Source organism: Oreochromis niloticus, linkage group LG3 (assembly GCF_001858045.2).
Source record: "Oreochromis niloticus isolate F11D_XX linkage group LG3, O_niloticus_UMD_NMBU, whole genome shotgun sequence".
Lineage (NCBI taxonomy): Eukaryota > Metazoa > Chordata > Actinopteri > Cichliformes > Cichlidae > Oreochromis > Oreochromis niloticus.
The window spans coordinates 32,972,613-32,986,921 of record NC_031967.2 but is presented as its reverse complement, the minus strand read 5'-3'; the positions used below and the strand labels follow the sequence as shown (position 1 = coordinate 32,986,921).

The 14,309-nt window shown below is 40.9% G+C and overlaps 1 protein-coding gene and 2 non-coding genes across 6 annotated transcripts in view; 1 reads left to right on the top strand and 2 right to left on the bottom strand.

The window, feature by feature from the left end:
* nhsl2 (NHS-like 2) overlaps positions 1–14,309 on the top strand; it is a 186,762-nt gene that overhangs the window by 28,263 nt on the left and 144,190 nt on the right. The gene's annotated exons all lie outside the window — the stretch shown is intronic.
* trnae-uuc (transfer RNA glutamic acid (anticodon UUC)) lies at positions 647–718 on the bottom strand. The gene has a single exon. It is a non-coding gene; the product is annotated as a tRNA-Glu (tRNA).
* Positions 6,505–6,576, bottom strand: trnae-uuc (transfer RNA glutamic acid (anticodon UUC)). Its single transcript has one exon. It is a non-coding gene; the product is annotated as a tRNA-Glu (tRNA).

Below are 14,309 nucleotides of genomic sequence, written 5' to 3'. Positions count from 1 at the left end.
AAATAAATGCTCGTTGATAAGGCGAGGCAGATCAGTTGATTTCCGCAGAACTGTAGGCTGACTTTAAGAAACTTTGTGAAACAATAAAATTCTCAAGTCAATGATGAATCGATAAAATGTTGCAAAACTGGTTATGCTGTACACTTGGCACGTGGAGGCCTTTTGCGTGTGGGTGCTTGACTCATTCCTTAAAAGCAAGCTTAAAGGCAGCTGAGGAGGAACTCGTGTTCAGGAAATCTGTGTGGATGCATTACACAACACTCAAACTCACAAATGCTGATTTGAATCATTTTGCTAGCAAACGTCTGCTGTTTCCTATTTAAAATCATGCTGTGAGTCTGCTGTGTGTGCGAGCGCTTTGTTGTTGTTGTGGTTGGTAAATGTAATCAGCCATACATTATGCAAGTGTGTCTCACTTCTATAACTTTGTCGCTGGAAGAAAGGCACTCATATTAACATATTGAGTTTCTGAAATAGACAGCAGTTGTTTTTCCTTTTAAGGTGTATTAAACATAAATGCTGTGTATGGTAAACATATGTTCTTTTCTGCTAAACATGTACTGGTTAGTGATGCTAGAACTTTTGACTTGACAAAGACAGACTCAACTACATATCTGGGCTCGTGTCTAACACTAGGAGAGGCTTATTCCCATACCGGGAGTTGAACCCGAGCCACCTGGGTGAAAACCAGGAATCCTAGCCGCTAGACCATATGGGAACCGGTTGGGAGGGTTGGATTTTATATTTTCTGCAGCTGCACATCCTGTAGGGTCTGCCTGGGTCCCTGTAATATAAGTTGGATCATCAGACAATAAGCATAAGGGTCTGCACAGACTAGTCCGCTGGAGCAAATACACCTGCATCCAGATGGATCCAAGTGAAGTATAACAGGAATGACGACTCAGCGTTAGGTCTCTAGCTATCTGTGTGCATGTCCACAAGTTAGAGGACATATGGAGGGTTGTTCCCTGGACTTTTGAAATTGGGGGTCCAGTAACTAGTCAGTGGTTGTATAGTAATGCAAACTAGAGCAGGGCGATATGGCCAAAAATATTTATCACGATATATATTTGAAAATTTGCGATAATGATATAACTGACGATATAATTGATGCGAAACAAAATACAACTCCACAACTTTACTAGCGCAAAAAAACACCATCCATTTATTTTCACTTAAACAAGCAGCTGTTTTTTATGTGCATTAAAGCTATATAAAAACTTAACAGTGCAAATGCAAATTCCTTGCTAAAGGTTTAACCAAAAGGCATTTCCAGTAGAAATAGGCTGACATATCCTGAGCATAACCATGTATAATATCCACTGAAGTTAAAAAGAGGTGCTTTGCAACATTATACTGCAGTGCGCCAAATAAAAAAGTCAAATACATATTTTTCGGACCATAAGGTGCACGGGGTTATAAGACACATTAAGCGAAACAAAGCAGTCAGATAAATCAAACTTTATTCAACTCATTCTTCTTGCTTCCTCCACTTCTGTACAATTGATTCATTAATGCTGTATTCTATCACAGCTGCTCTATTCCCATATTGTTGCAGTATATTAATGACTAACCTCGTATTGTGGATGGATTATCTCAGTTGTTCTCCTGACTGAAGTTTGGTCCGTTTACAGCATCCTGCTTTGCGATTGCACTTGTCTCTAACCATCAGGAAACTTCTCGTTAAGTTTTATTGAGTGGAAAAGTGTTAGCGTTCATCCTCCAGCTTCACTGTTTGTTATGCTAACATAGCTGTGTCGCTAGCGATCACGTAGCACATCATTATAAACCAGCTAGCCCAACTTCAGTAACCTTACAAACGTCACTGCTGTGTAGCTTTCTGTCCTCGTTTGTGTTGGAAGTGATAGCAGAGCTGTACGTTTGAATTTTTTCAGAAATCTCTCAGTCAGAATATGCTATATCATGCTTAGGTAACTAGCGAAACTAGCGAGCTAACTTCCGCTAGCTTCCTGCTAACTTCTAACTCCGTTAAATGTAATAAATTCTGTTTTCATGGGTGCCTGGATCTTAAACTTCATAGTTACACCTGGTAAAGCAGCAACGCTGATCATTTTATGAAAGATGAAAGAATTTAGACCGTTTTTAACTCTTAGTGATGCTGCAGTGTTTGTTTGACTTTGGGACCTGAAAAGGAGGGAGTTTAGGACCCAGATTACTCCCAGGTTTACGAGCACCTTAGTCCGACAAATACGGCAATAACGACGGCCACTTGCATGTTCTACAAAAAACTGTGCTTTGTTGTGTATCTGACGGACAAACAACAAACCAGTTCCACATCACTGAAGTGGCACCATTTTTACAAACTAATTCTGGTTCATCCGTTTCACTCAACAATCGGCCATGTGCGTATGAAAACAAAGGCACTGCGCATGCGCATTTGACCCATATTCTATCGCGATATTTCATTTTCCTATCGTTGCCAAACATTATACCGGTATTACCGTGAACGGTATAATATGGCCCAGCCCTAATGCAAACTAACAATATAACTTGAAAACTAGTGAAAAATTCAGTGAGTAGCTTAGCCTCTAAGACGAAGGCCTAGAGACCAGTTGGCAAACTTAGTCGCTAGGGAAAAATGTATATTTTCCGACCCGCTTGCAAGTGATGGGTCCACTGAAGCATGTGTACAGTATATGCACAGGTGGTAGGGACTTGGAATAAGGAGAGCAGAAGTGCATGAAGATATTTTTCTCTTTTTCATTTAATTTGTTTATTACTACTGTGGCTTTTAAAAAAAAGCATTAGTTAGTTACCAGTTATGTTTTTACCCCCATTTGAGGAAGAACATTTTGTTATCTGACTATAAGAGCTGTGTCACATGGACAAACAACAAACTGGCGTTTGTTCATGCCAAGCAGCTTCAGGCTGAAGGCCGGTCTGCTGTTTAACCCAGCTGACATGACAGGGCTCGAAGTGGCACTCAGACTATAATGTACCTTGAAATGTTTGTTGCCCCGAAGGAAATTTCCCGGTGGATTTCAAAGAAGGAATAAAAAGAAAGAAGATGAGCCTCACTCATCAGCTCTCCATCTGTCTCTCTGTTGGATCTTTTTGTGTGTGCGACTGGAGCTGCTCCCAAAGAGCTGTCTGACATTTCAGTGTGCCTGACACTTTTAAATGAGTTCATTTGTCTGTCTCCTAAAAGTCCTGTTGTTAGAGAGCCTGAATGAAGGAGGAAACATCACGTTCTCACAGGACTTTAAGCAATTGTGCTTTTGTGAAGCTCAGCTTGACCCCAAGCTGCTGCCAAATGCAGCGGTTTTTATTAGGTTAAAGTTAATTTACTGCTGTGTTGGAACAGATATTTCATCCAAATAAGTTACCAAGATATCACTAATGTCCTGGTTTCATGAAATAAAAATGCAAACTGCATGGTTTTATTTTTTTTTAGACTAAGTTCCATTTTTTCAATTTGGAAATTAGGACACATTACGGACCTTTTTCCTTTGGATGTTTTTGCTTCCACATGTCCATTTAAGTTCTTAGCAAAGTTACAAAGGCAAGGCTGAGATGGTTTGGTCATGTGCAGAGGATGGATAGTGGACATGCTGGGAAAAGGAAGATGGAGCTGCCAGGCAGAAGAAGAAGAAGAAGAAGAGGATGGGTCATGTGATATATATGCTCTTTGCAGAGATCTTAGACCCACTTTTGGAGTCCTCAGAATTAACAGATCACTGCCATGTCATTTTTTGGGGGGAGCCAGAAATGACTGTTAATGTTAGGAAGCTGTATCCACAAACTGTGCAGGTCCAATATACAGACACATTGAAAAATGCCTCTGTCTTCGTTCTCAATCATCCAGTTGTTAAGTGCTTGAGCAACTGGACTTCTTTTTTAGGTTCTGGGAGAAGTTTTATTCACATGTATGAGTTCTGAAAGATTAATGAGTCTGTGAATTAAACGTGAATCAAACCCAGGACACCTGAGTGAAAACCAGGAGTCCTAACTGCTTGACTCCCACATGGGAGAGTGTGCAAGGCTATCTCCACTCTTAAGGATATTCCCATAGTGCAGTCCTGAAGCCCCCTTGAAACTGGTTGTGAAGAGGGTGCTCTATCAAAGAAACTTGGGAGTGCTAAGACACTGTTTTAGCTGCCACAAATTTGCATTGAAGACATTCCTCCATTGCACATGAATAGCTTCCACTAGTACCTTCGTTGATCCATAAGTATGTGTAATACTAAAGCCTTTTTCCCATACCGGGAGTTGAATTTGAACTTGCCAAGGGCATACCCTGCCTCACACCCTATGGCAGCTGGTATTGGCTCCAGCCGCCACCCCTTTCTGGGGCTACACAGACACACATACAAACACACACTGAGCCTGGGGGGTCTGAAGCTGGAGGCAGTGGACTAGAAGGAAACAGGCCTGACATTTAGACTGCTGGCAGAGTATTGTGGTATCAAAGAGTCACATTTTACTCCTCTGATAGGGCCAAACAGAAACATGAGCTGGGAGGGGAGTAGGCTTTTGACGGTTGATTATTTGCAGCTAAGTATACCAGACTTATTAACTTCACACGTAAGGCTACAGCAGTGGGGGTGCTGGTACAGCAGTAGCTGCATCGCATGGGACACTTTTACATAACCACCAATTAGCCCGGATTTAGACATAATTTATAAACTTCGTTGGTTCTGATGCGAGCATAAAATTATATTGATCCACGAAATTATGAAACCTACTCGGCATATGGGAAGAAAGACTGGGATAGTGGGATCAAATGGAAATAACAGAGACATGAAAGTAAACTAGTTACATGAGTAACTCTGAGTAAGTACAGGAGTGGTTTGACAAAGTAAAGCAGTTATAATGTCGTGTTCCAAGGGTTGGGATAACATCCGGCTTGGAAATGAAACATTTCTGGATCATTCACAATCTGAAATAGGAAGAGTAGAAAGATAAAGACAAAAACAATTAGCTCAACTGTCCCATATATTCACCACACAGTCATTAAGTCGTATTCTATTAAGCTTTTGTCTGTACCCTGCCTGGAGGAGAGAAGGGAGATAGGTGTCTTTTGATCTCAGATTGTGATTGCAAGAAATCAGTCTGTGGAAGATAAGTATCTTTTTTATTTAATTAAAACCAAAGTCTTCTTGTAACTTTATTCCAAGTGCTTAAATCTGACAGAAGTCTGAATGTGGGCTCTAGTGTGGACTGTAGGCCCAAATCTCCTCCTGCCGACTGATGCAGTTCATAAATGTGACATTTCATTGATTCAGATCATGTTGCCTCTAAATGTAATGCCAATCTCAGCCTCTAAAGCTTCTTATTAGCACTTTTTGTTTTCTTAGTATATGTTTTTTTAACTGTCATTTTACACTGAGTGTAAAGCTTCAGGAAAGATTCCCTCAGGCTGACTAAGGTTTCACTGCGGTCATGAAGCTTGGTATCAGGACTTACCAAGTGTTTTTTTACAAGTGTTTTTCTTACTCAGTGTTTTTCTCATTTTTGCTATGTAACTTTGCACTGTCCACTTTCTGCTGCAAAACAAATTCTCCACTTGTGGGACTAATAAAGGTTATCTTATCTTATCTTATCTTATCTTATCTTATCTTATCTTAACCCCTTCTCATAGGTGTTAATGTGTTTACAGTAGCCTAACCACAGCTCTGAAGATGTAAAGTTAGGAAATTATCATTTGTCAGCAAGCTTCAGTAATGCCAAGTGTGGCTGGGATTGAGCTTTCCTTCCAAATATTTTGCAAAGCTGTTTTTCTTGAGTAATGTGTCAGGAATATATCATCTATTCAAATATCGACTAGCTAGCTAACGTACTGCTAACTTCTAACTTTCTTTCATAAATGCCTGGATGTTAAATTCTGTTGAATATATTGGATATTACACAACCACTGGTTGCTAGGGAACCATTTTCATTGCCTTAATAGTTGCCTAGTGCTTCCTGGAGGTTGCTGCCTGTCACTTGTCGAAAGAAGGCACCACACTAGTAAGCTGCTAGTGATTGCTTTGGTTGCTAGCAAGTTGCCATGGTTGCCTGTAGTTTTTCACATCTGTCTACAAATACTCGCTAACTACTAGTCAAATGGTAGTAAAACTTGATGAAGTGCCACACAAACTGGAAATGGAGAAGGCCAAAGTGAAGTCAACATGTTTTAAAAGTCCATAATTTATATTTAAGTACAACTCCACAAATATTTTAGCAACCAAAGCAATCACAAGGACGTTTTTGCCAACCAGTTCTGAAATAACTGGTTGGCAAACCAGTGGATATAAGGTGGTTGCTTGGTGATCACTAGACCTGTGTGATTGGGACTTTAGCGTGACTTTCCATTCAAGTGCCTTCAACAGTTTCTGGAGGTTGAAAGCAGTGGTTGGGGAAGACTTACTTCTCTCTCGTGACCATCTATTCCGACTGCTGCATATTGCTGGCAGTAAAATGGCAGTTAGCTTCCGTCTGCTGTACCGAAAGCCCAGTTGTCCCCTGAAAGCCACCAACCGATTTGAAATGCTTAATGACATGTTCCCATATCGGGAGTTGAACCCGGGCCACCTGGGTGAAAACCAGGAATCCTAACCGCTAGACCATATGGGAACTTGACAATATAGAAAATAAATAAACCCATAAACCTGAAAAATAATCCAGGGCCTTTTTATGTAGGCCTCGAATGCTGTTGATAAACTCCACTGGGGGTCCAAAAAGTGAGTTAGGGGTGGGATCACAAATAAAACCTAACAAAATATATTTTTTTTAATTTTGTGAGTTGAATAAGTGATTTTAGTGAGTCCAAACAACCCTATTTTTGATGGTTTGCATGTTTGATTTGGTAAAGACCTTATGCCAAATGCAGCCCTTCTCATTTATCAGGTCTGGGGACTAACACTAGAAGTACACTGGCTTGTGGTCTCCTTAAATACTTCTAGGACTAGCAGTATTTGAACCCATGTCCCTAAAGTGACTGGAGCCTTAATCTTAGACCAGTTGAGAACGCAACAAGAACCTTACCATTGCAGCAAACAGTTTTCAAAAGGTGCACTTTGAAGGCAAAGAGTTACTGAGTTTTATTGCACTTTTTACAGTTAGCAAGTGTTTGTGATCAAGTTAGCGTCTGCCATGCAAACTAGGGGCAACTGAGGCAACAAACTGCTGTGGCTCACAAGGAGGGTTTTGGTGCAAGACCCTCTTTGTGAACAATTTCACATTGTGACTGTCAGGAACCTCCGTCAACCATTCACCAGCCAGTTGGGAAATACAAGTGCCCTGTGATTAGCAAGTTGTTGCCAGCTGGTGTCTAGGTCTGTGTGACTGGGGCGTTCGTGACCAACTTTCACAGCAAGTGACTTTAACGTCCAGCAACTCCTCGCCAATGTTCAGGGAATACATGTTTTTGCTTATGACCTGGTCATGGACTTGTCTCTAGGCCTGTATAAACTTGATCCTTAACATCTTATGGTTAATGGTCACATTTCTGCAAAACATCCAAAGACTATGTTTCCTGGGTGACATCACAGTGGGTACGTCTATCTTTTTTACTGTCTATGTGCTGTCAGGTGAAACAGAAGTTAAAGTTCCTTGCTCCTGGAAACCTCACTGACCAGTTCGGATAGGAATCTTTCTCTGTTCAAATTCCCTGTCTGTGATTTCCCATCTGGACTCAGCCGGAAACTGAGAACTTCTCCAGCCTGCAGGCAGCTCCTGGCCCAGATACCAACAGACTCATCTTCAGTCTGTTGCTCAGCAGTGGGAGAAACATGCTCTGTGCTAATTAAAGTATCTCCCTCAGCTGGGTTTCACTTGAGTCAGCGGATTTCGTTTGTATAAGAGTGATTTCCATCGGCCTCTCATTCACCCCAGGCAGCTGTACTTGTATGTATTTGTCTCACATACTCAGAGGAAATAACATTCTCCCTGTTTTGTTTTGTTTCTCCATTTTCTGTTTTTTTTATGTCTATATTTTCATTATGGTCCTGTTAGGATTACGTCTAGGTTTTACAGAACAGGCCCAATTCACAAATAACACAGTAGCTTTCTTGTTTTTTGGCAGCATAAATCGTGAGCTCAAAAAGTAGGCTGGAAGTATTATTAAAGAAGCTTGTTCTGTAGCAAGTCGAAAGGGTTTTGAAATGCTGATTTTGTTTCATTTTTAGACTCCAAGGGTCAAATAAATCTACCTCTTGACATCCTACCGATGAGTTACTGTCGCCTGGCTTTCACTCTTCAGATTTCCCCGTTCGCTCCACATCTTTCACTGTGGTGCATCTCCCCGTTTTCACCTGTCAGCTCAATCTCATTGGTCAAACTGTCACTCGACTTGTGTCTCCCATTGCTGCTGTCTTTTTCTATCTTTTTCTTGGCAGTGTTGTGTTTCAGCTGCCTTCTGCAGATTGTCAGGTGATGGCAGATGACAGAGGGCAGGCGAAAGACAAGAAAAACAAACAGTGAATTTGTGAGGAAGGAAACTGGGAGGACAGAGAGATATAAAAAGGAAAGCGAGAAGATTGGAGAGATTAACTGAAAATTGCATAATGTGCCATAACAGGCTTCTAGTTTAATCCATGGTTATGTATGATCATCAGGGATTCTCCTGCCACCATGAATTTCAGAAATGAAGGAAAAACCTGTAGCTCCATCACACCAAAGTAAAAATAAAGCAGCAACGTGGGAAAAATCGGTGGTTTCCCAGTGATTGCAATAACTTTTTTGCGGTCTGAGAAAAGTTACAAGTAATTGTGTCGACAAACATCACCCAGAGGTTGAGCGTGCAATACCCATGATCTCTGGGTGACTACTTTCAATTGTAATGTGATTACACAAGTTGCCTGATGGTAGGCAACCTATCTCCAAGCAGTTGTTTTAAGTTCCTACTCGTTCTGACTGCAATCAGACAGATTGTCCGTCTAAATAGCCATGATTTACAAACAGACTGATTACCAACACACTGCAATCATTTGCAGCAGCTGGCATCAGATTTTTGATTATTGCCAATTCATCAAATGAATTTCCATATTGTTACAAACAGATTGCATGTAGTCTCCAGCTTGACCCCATTCAATCCCCAAATGAGGCAAGCGCTTTTCCACGCTGTCAGTCTCATTACTTGACTCTAATGTGTGCTCTGGCACTTAATTTTAACTGAATTGGAACAACTAAACATGCAGGAAAAATAAGGGACTTAAAAGAGTAGAGTAAAACTTTAACAAAATACTAAGGAAAGGAGCAAAGTAACAAGGACAGAATAAGAAGATAAAATTAGGATGAGGCTGAATAAAAGAAAGTGAGCAGTGACAAAGTGAAAGTTGGCTAAGGGATGCTGGGTAAAAGCAAAAATTAAAGAGAAGGAAGAAGGAAAGATGGATTGGTGGGTGTGTGGTTGAGAATGACAGATCGTTACAGTGTTCTGCCCTCTGAGAAGGAGAGCTTCATTCATCAGCTTCTCTATTAGTCTATTTGTGTGTGTGGGTGTGTTTCAGTAGTGCCGATTTCCAGCAGGCGTTCCAGTTTGAAGAATGTGTGTTTGTGCAATAACTACTGGATACTTTTTTATGTATGTGTACGTTACATATGACATTCACTTGGTGTTTACACCAAGATCAACAGAGTATTAAAAACTGTAACTCACCAGACAGGTTTGGAAAATGCTGCTTTTCCAGAAGTTCCTTCTTCTGTGTGTGTGTGTGTGTGTGTGTGTGTGTGTCACTGTTATTACCAGCCTGGCTGACAATGATGTGCTTGTCTGTTGTTTATGTGCTCACTCTGACGGTGCAGTTTTCTCTCTGCTGAAGGTCATTTGAGGTTGATATTTGGATTTTCTGTTGAAAAGCTCGAGAGCTGAAAGTCAAACCCTGACTACTGCATGTTGTCATATCATACTATACATCCTTTTATATTAAGACATATATAAAACAATAAGTGTGTGTGTGTACCATGGTTAGACATCTTTGTGAAGACAGAAAATTGACATGCCACTATACGTACTATACCGACAGCCCTTATGGGGACAAAATCCCCATCACCACGAGTTTGAAGGCGTTTTTGAGGCTCAAAATGTGGTTTTAGTGACAGGGTTACAATTAGTTTGTGGTTAGATTTAGGGCTGATTTAGGCTGAGGGTTAGGGTTAGGCATTCATCTTTGATGGTTAGGGTAAGCAACTAGGGAAAGCATTTTGTCAATTAGATGTCCTCACTAAGATATGAAAACAAGAGTGTGTGTGTATATTCAGTTCTTGGTCACTTAATTAGGTACACCTGTTTGTTGAACAGTTTGTCAACACAAATATTTAATGAGCTCAGTGCATTTAGGATTATAGACATGGTCAAGACAGGCTGCTGAAGTTCAAAAAGAGCATCAAAATGTAGAAGAAAGGAGATTTAAGTGACTTTGAATGTGGCATCCCTGTTGCTGCCAGACGGGCTGGTCTGAGTGTTTCAGAAACTGCTCCCCTGCTGACATTTTCACACACAACCATCTCTATGGTTTACAGAGAATGGTCTGAAAAAGCAGCAGTTCTCTGGGAGAAAATGTCATGTTTGATGCCAGAGGTCAGAGGAGAATGGCAGAGTAATTAGAAGTAACTCGAATAATCAGTTGTTGCAGTCATGGTGTGCCGCAAAGAATCTCTGAATGCAGAACACGTTACACCTTGAAGCAGCTCGGCTACAGCAGCAGAAGACCACACCGTATCAGCTAAGAACAGGAAACTGAGGCCACAGTTCACATAGGCTGACAAAAATCAAACAGAAGACTGAAAAAATGCCGCCCAGTCTGTTGAGCCGCTGTCAGAGCGTCTGTCCAACTCCCCCCAGTGTGTAATTCTAGTAATTTAACAACTCTCAGTGTAGTTCAGAGCTTTCCGTTTTTTGAACTTCATGGTCTTTGCTTTTGTTCATTGGATTACCTGCTTACATCCTAAAAAACGTTAATTTTAACTCAACAATCTGGCTTCACACGTCTGGATTTGGCTCCTCCTTCAGCACTCCACACGGCCTGAAGCACACTTTTGGAACATGACACTTCTTTATGTTTTCTGTCTGCTCCACCATCAGCTTGTCGGCCCCTCTGTAGGAGAATCTGCAGTGACATTCGTATCGGGCTCTTCAAACGATGCTTTATGTTGGGGCTCCTCGTTGTGACATGAAAAGGCTCTGCTGAGCTGTCCAGCTTTGTGTTGGATTTGGTTTTCATCTTTAGTCCCTTTATGGTGGCTGAGCGTGAGCCCCTCGTCCTTCCTACATTACTTTAATCACAAATTTCTCTTTTTTCCCCCTTGATTACCCCTTTCAGTATTTTTCCTACGCTCTCCTTAGAACCTCCTTTCCTTTCTTTGTCAAGTACCTTTTATCACCTGCTGATTTCTGTTATCTGGTGCATTCATTTCGCTCTTCTGGCTCATTCCCTAATTCGTTTATTTCCCCTCCTACTACACTTGTTTACTTGTCCTAAACATTTGTTTCCTTCCCCGTTTGCTCTCCTTTCCTTCAGCCTCCTTCGTACCTCTTTCCTTCTTTCTGTCTAGACAGACTCAGCAGTAGATATTCTGTAATCAGCCTCACATGTTCCTCGGCTCACACAGGGCTGCTGCTGTCCCCACACAAACTGCCTGGACCCGTGTATATATATGTGTGTGTGCACCTCCTTCCAGCCCTACTTTTTGATCTAAGTGCCAGTCTATTTCACATGCAAATGATTTAAAGTGTATCTCTCTCTCTTTTCCTCTCCTCTGTCATCCCTCCCTTCGTCCAGCTGCAGCGTGAAGCAGAGAGAGGATGCCTTTATGTTTGGAAAGGCTGTAACCCCAGAAATTGGGCCACAAGATTTTCTGCTCCGTGTCAGGTCAAATATCTCTAGAAATAACTGTGTGTGCTTCTTACCAGTTCATGATGTGTGACATCCTCATAGTGAGGTCACAGGGAGGTTGTTTGGGCGGATGCTGCTGAGCACACAAATCACATGTTTTGAAGGTTCAGGTGAATTTGTGTTTGAACCACGCGTGTTTTGAAAGTTGTCTTGGTAGAGTTATGTTAACTAAGCACAAAGGTATCCAACTGTGTCCAGTCATGGCAGGATCTTTGATGTATAGTGCTGTCGACTAAACCTAATAACTGGTTATGGCAGCAACAACTGTTTGTGAAAACAGGCAATGAGTCTTTTACAGCGCTGTGGAGGAGTTTTGACCCACTGTTCTTTGAGGAATTGTCTTAATTCAGCCACATTGGAGGGTTTTCGAGCATGAACCAACTGTTTAAGGTCGACTGTGGGTCTGATGTTCATTAATGAAATGCTGTGTGGGTTTTACTCCAGATGTAACGGGACTCAAACCTTCCAAAAAGTACTGTTTTGGCCTCATCAGTCTACAGAATATTTTCCCAGAAGTCTTGGAAATCATCTGGATGTTTTTGTTTTGTTTTGTTTTTTTTACCAAATGTGAGACAAGACTGTTGTTTTTGGAAAGCAGTGGTTTTCTGGAGTTCTTTAGATGTTGTTCTGTGCTCTTTTGTGGCCTCCTGGATGAGTTGTCATTGCACTCTTGGAGTAAGTATTTTAACACTTGATTTCCCTTCAACTCTTTGTATGTTAGAACTTTTCTCCGGGGCTGGCTGGCAGACCAACAACAGGTTGTATCATGTATTTTTCACACTGTGCTCATTGACAAATGACACTTCTGCAGGGAAATGGGGACTCTGAAGCTGCCCACTGGACAGCCAAAGTGCCACCGCTGAACCATAATTTAAGAATAAGGCAGCAGTGTGGCATCTTTGAGAGGATTCAGTGAATAAATCCATTATGTTGTGAAACTGTCACATTTCCAGCATAAGTAACTTTTTAAGAAGTGTGTATTTTGATGGGTGATTCATGTATGCATGTCATTTTTATGTCCCTATGTCCAAAGAATTTAAAGAGATTGATTCTTCTTATTCAGTTATATTATTAACCAGCAGTAACTGTCCAGAGCTGTTGCCAAACTGGACTGAGTGGCTCTTGCTTCTAGTAAGACTTTAGCAGCAGTTATAACATCAGAAACTGCTTCATGGTCATGATGTTAATTTGCTTGAGTATCACAAACGTTGGGTATTTGTTGCTTAAATGTTCCCGAACAGAAAAACACTTAGAAATCAGACTGTCACACTAAAGTCTTGTTTCCATTACCCAGAGAGAGATGGAAAACGTTCCTGACTAACCAGCTCCATCCTAATAAATATATCTATAAAAAGTCATTAAAAGAATCTAGAAATATATTTCCAGTTCATGTAGAGCATACATGACACCACTTATTAAACCAGGCCATGCAAAAATATATAATTTTAATAAGTGAAAACTGAGGAAAATTATTGATGGTAACCTTTGGCAGTCTTGAGGCAAACACTATAAGAGGATATATATTTTCTATTGTGATGATGAAAAATATAATCACGGCAGGAAGCCCTTTGCTAAAAATATTTGCAAAATAGGTTTGTTGCTGGATCTTTTCACAAAATACTTGTGAAGCATTTAGGTGGAGCACAAACACACTTAGCAGCTACAACCTCAGAGGCTGAAATCAGTCCTCAGAATCACATTATTACAGCACAGTCTGTGTGCGCGCGTTCACAGGTAATTATGTTTGGTTTTAAAGTTAATTTCAGTCTCTGGTGACTTACTTTTTATTTTTAAACTAACTGGGACAAAATTCTGTTGCCAAGCAGTTCCAACCAAAATGCAGCTTTCTGATTGGCTGAGCCCAGACACTTTTGCCTGACAACACTTTTTACTCAGGAAGGAGTAGGAAGCCGCTAAGCCTCAAGGGGAATTTTACTCTACAACTCTTTTAGCAAAGTTGGCGCAGCACCCGGAAAAACAAAACCAGAGCAGTGCAGGCCCCCACTCTAATGTTTCTCTTCATTCCTCATGCTCTCCTCCTCCTCTCTGCTTTCCCATTTCACTCTGTCAGCTGTGCCTCTTCTTCTGTTTTCTCTTTTAATTTTTCCAATCGTAAATAACACTTTCACTCCCACCATAATTTTATCTCCACCCTTTATGTTTCTCACAGCTGTCTGCTGTCCATAAATGAGTGTAGGGTGATATTAAAACACCCATAAAGGTACAGTTAGTCATTTTTTGAGGTTATTTAATTTACAAAAAAAAGGTGTGGCCAGAGACTGACTACATATGTAATATGCCTTATAAGTTACTTTTATTTAAAGATCACAACACAAAGAACTTGTTCAAATCACACATGAAACCGCCCATCTCTGGAGAGCTGACGACAACCAGGCAAATCAACAACAGTAATACACTCAAAAAAGGCCATGTTAGATTTACTTAATTCAGTAGTGGACATTGGTTGCACAC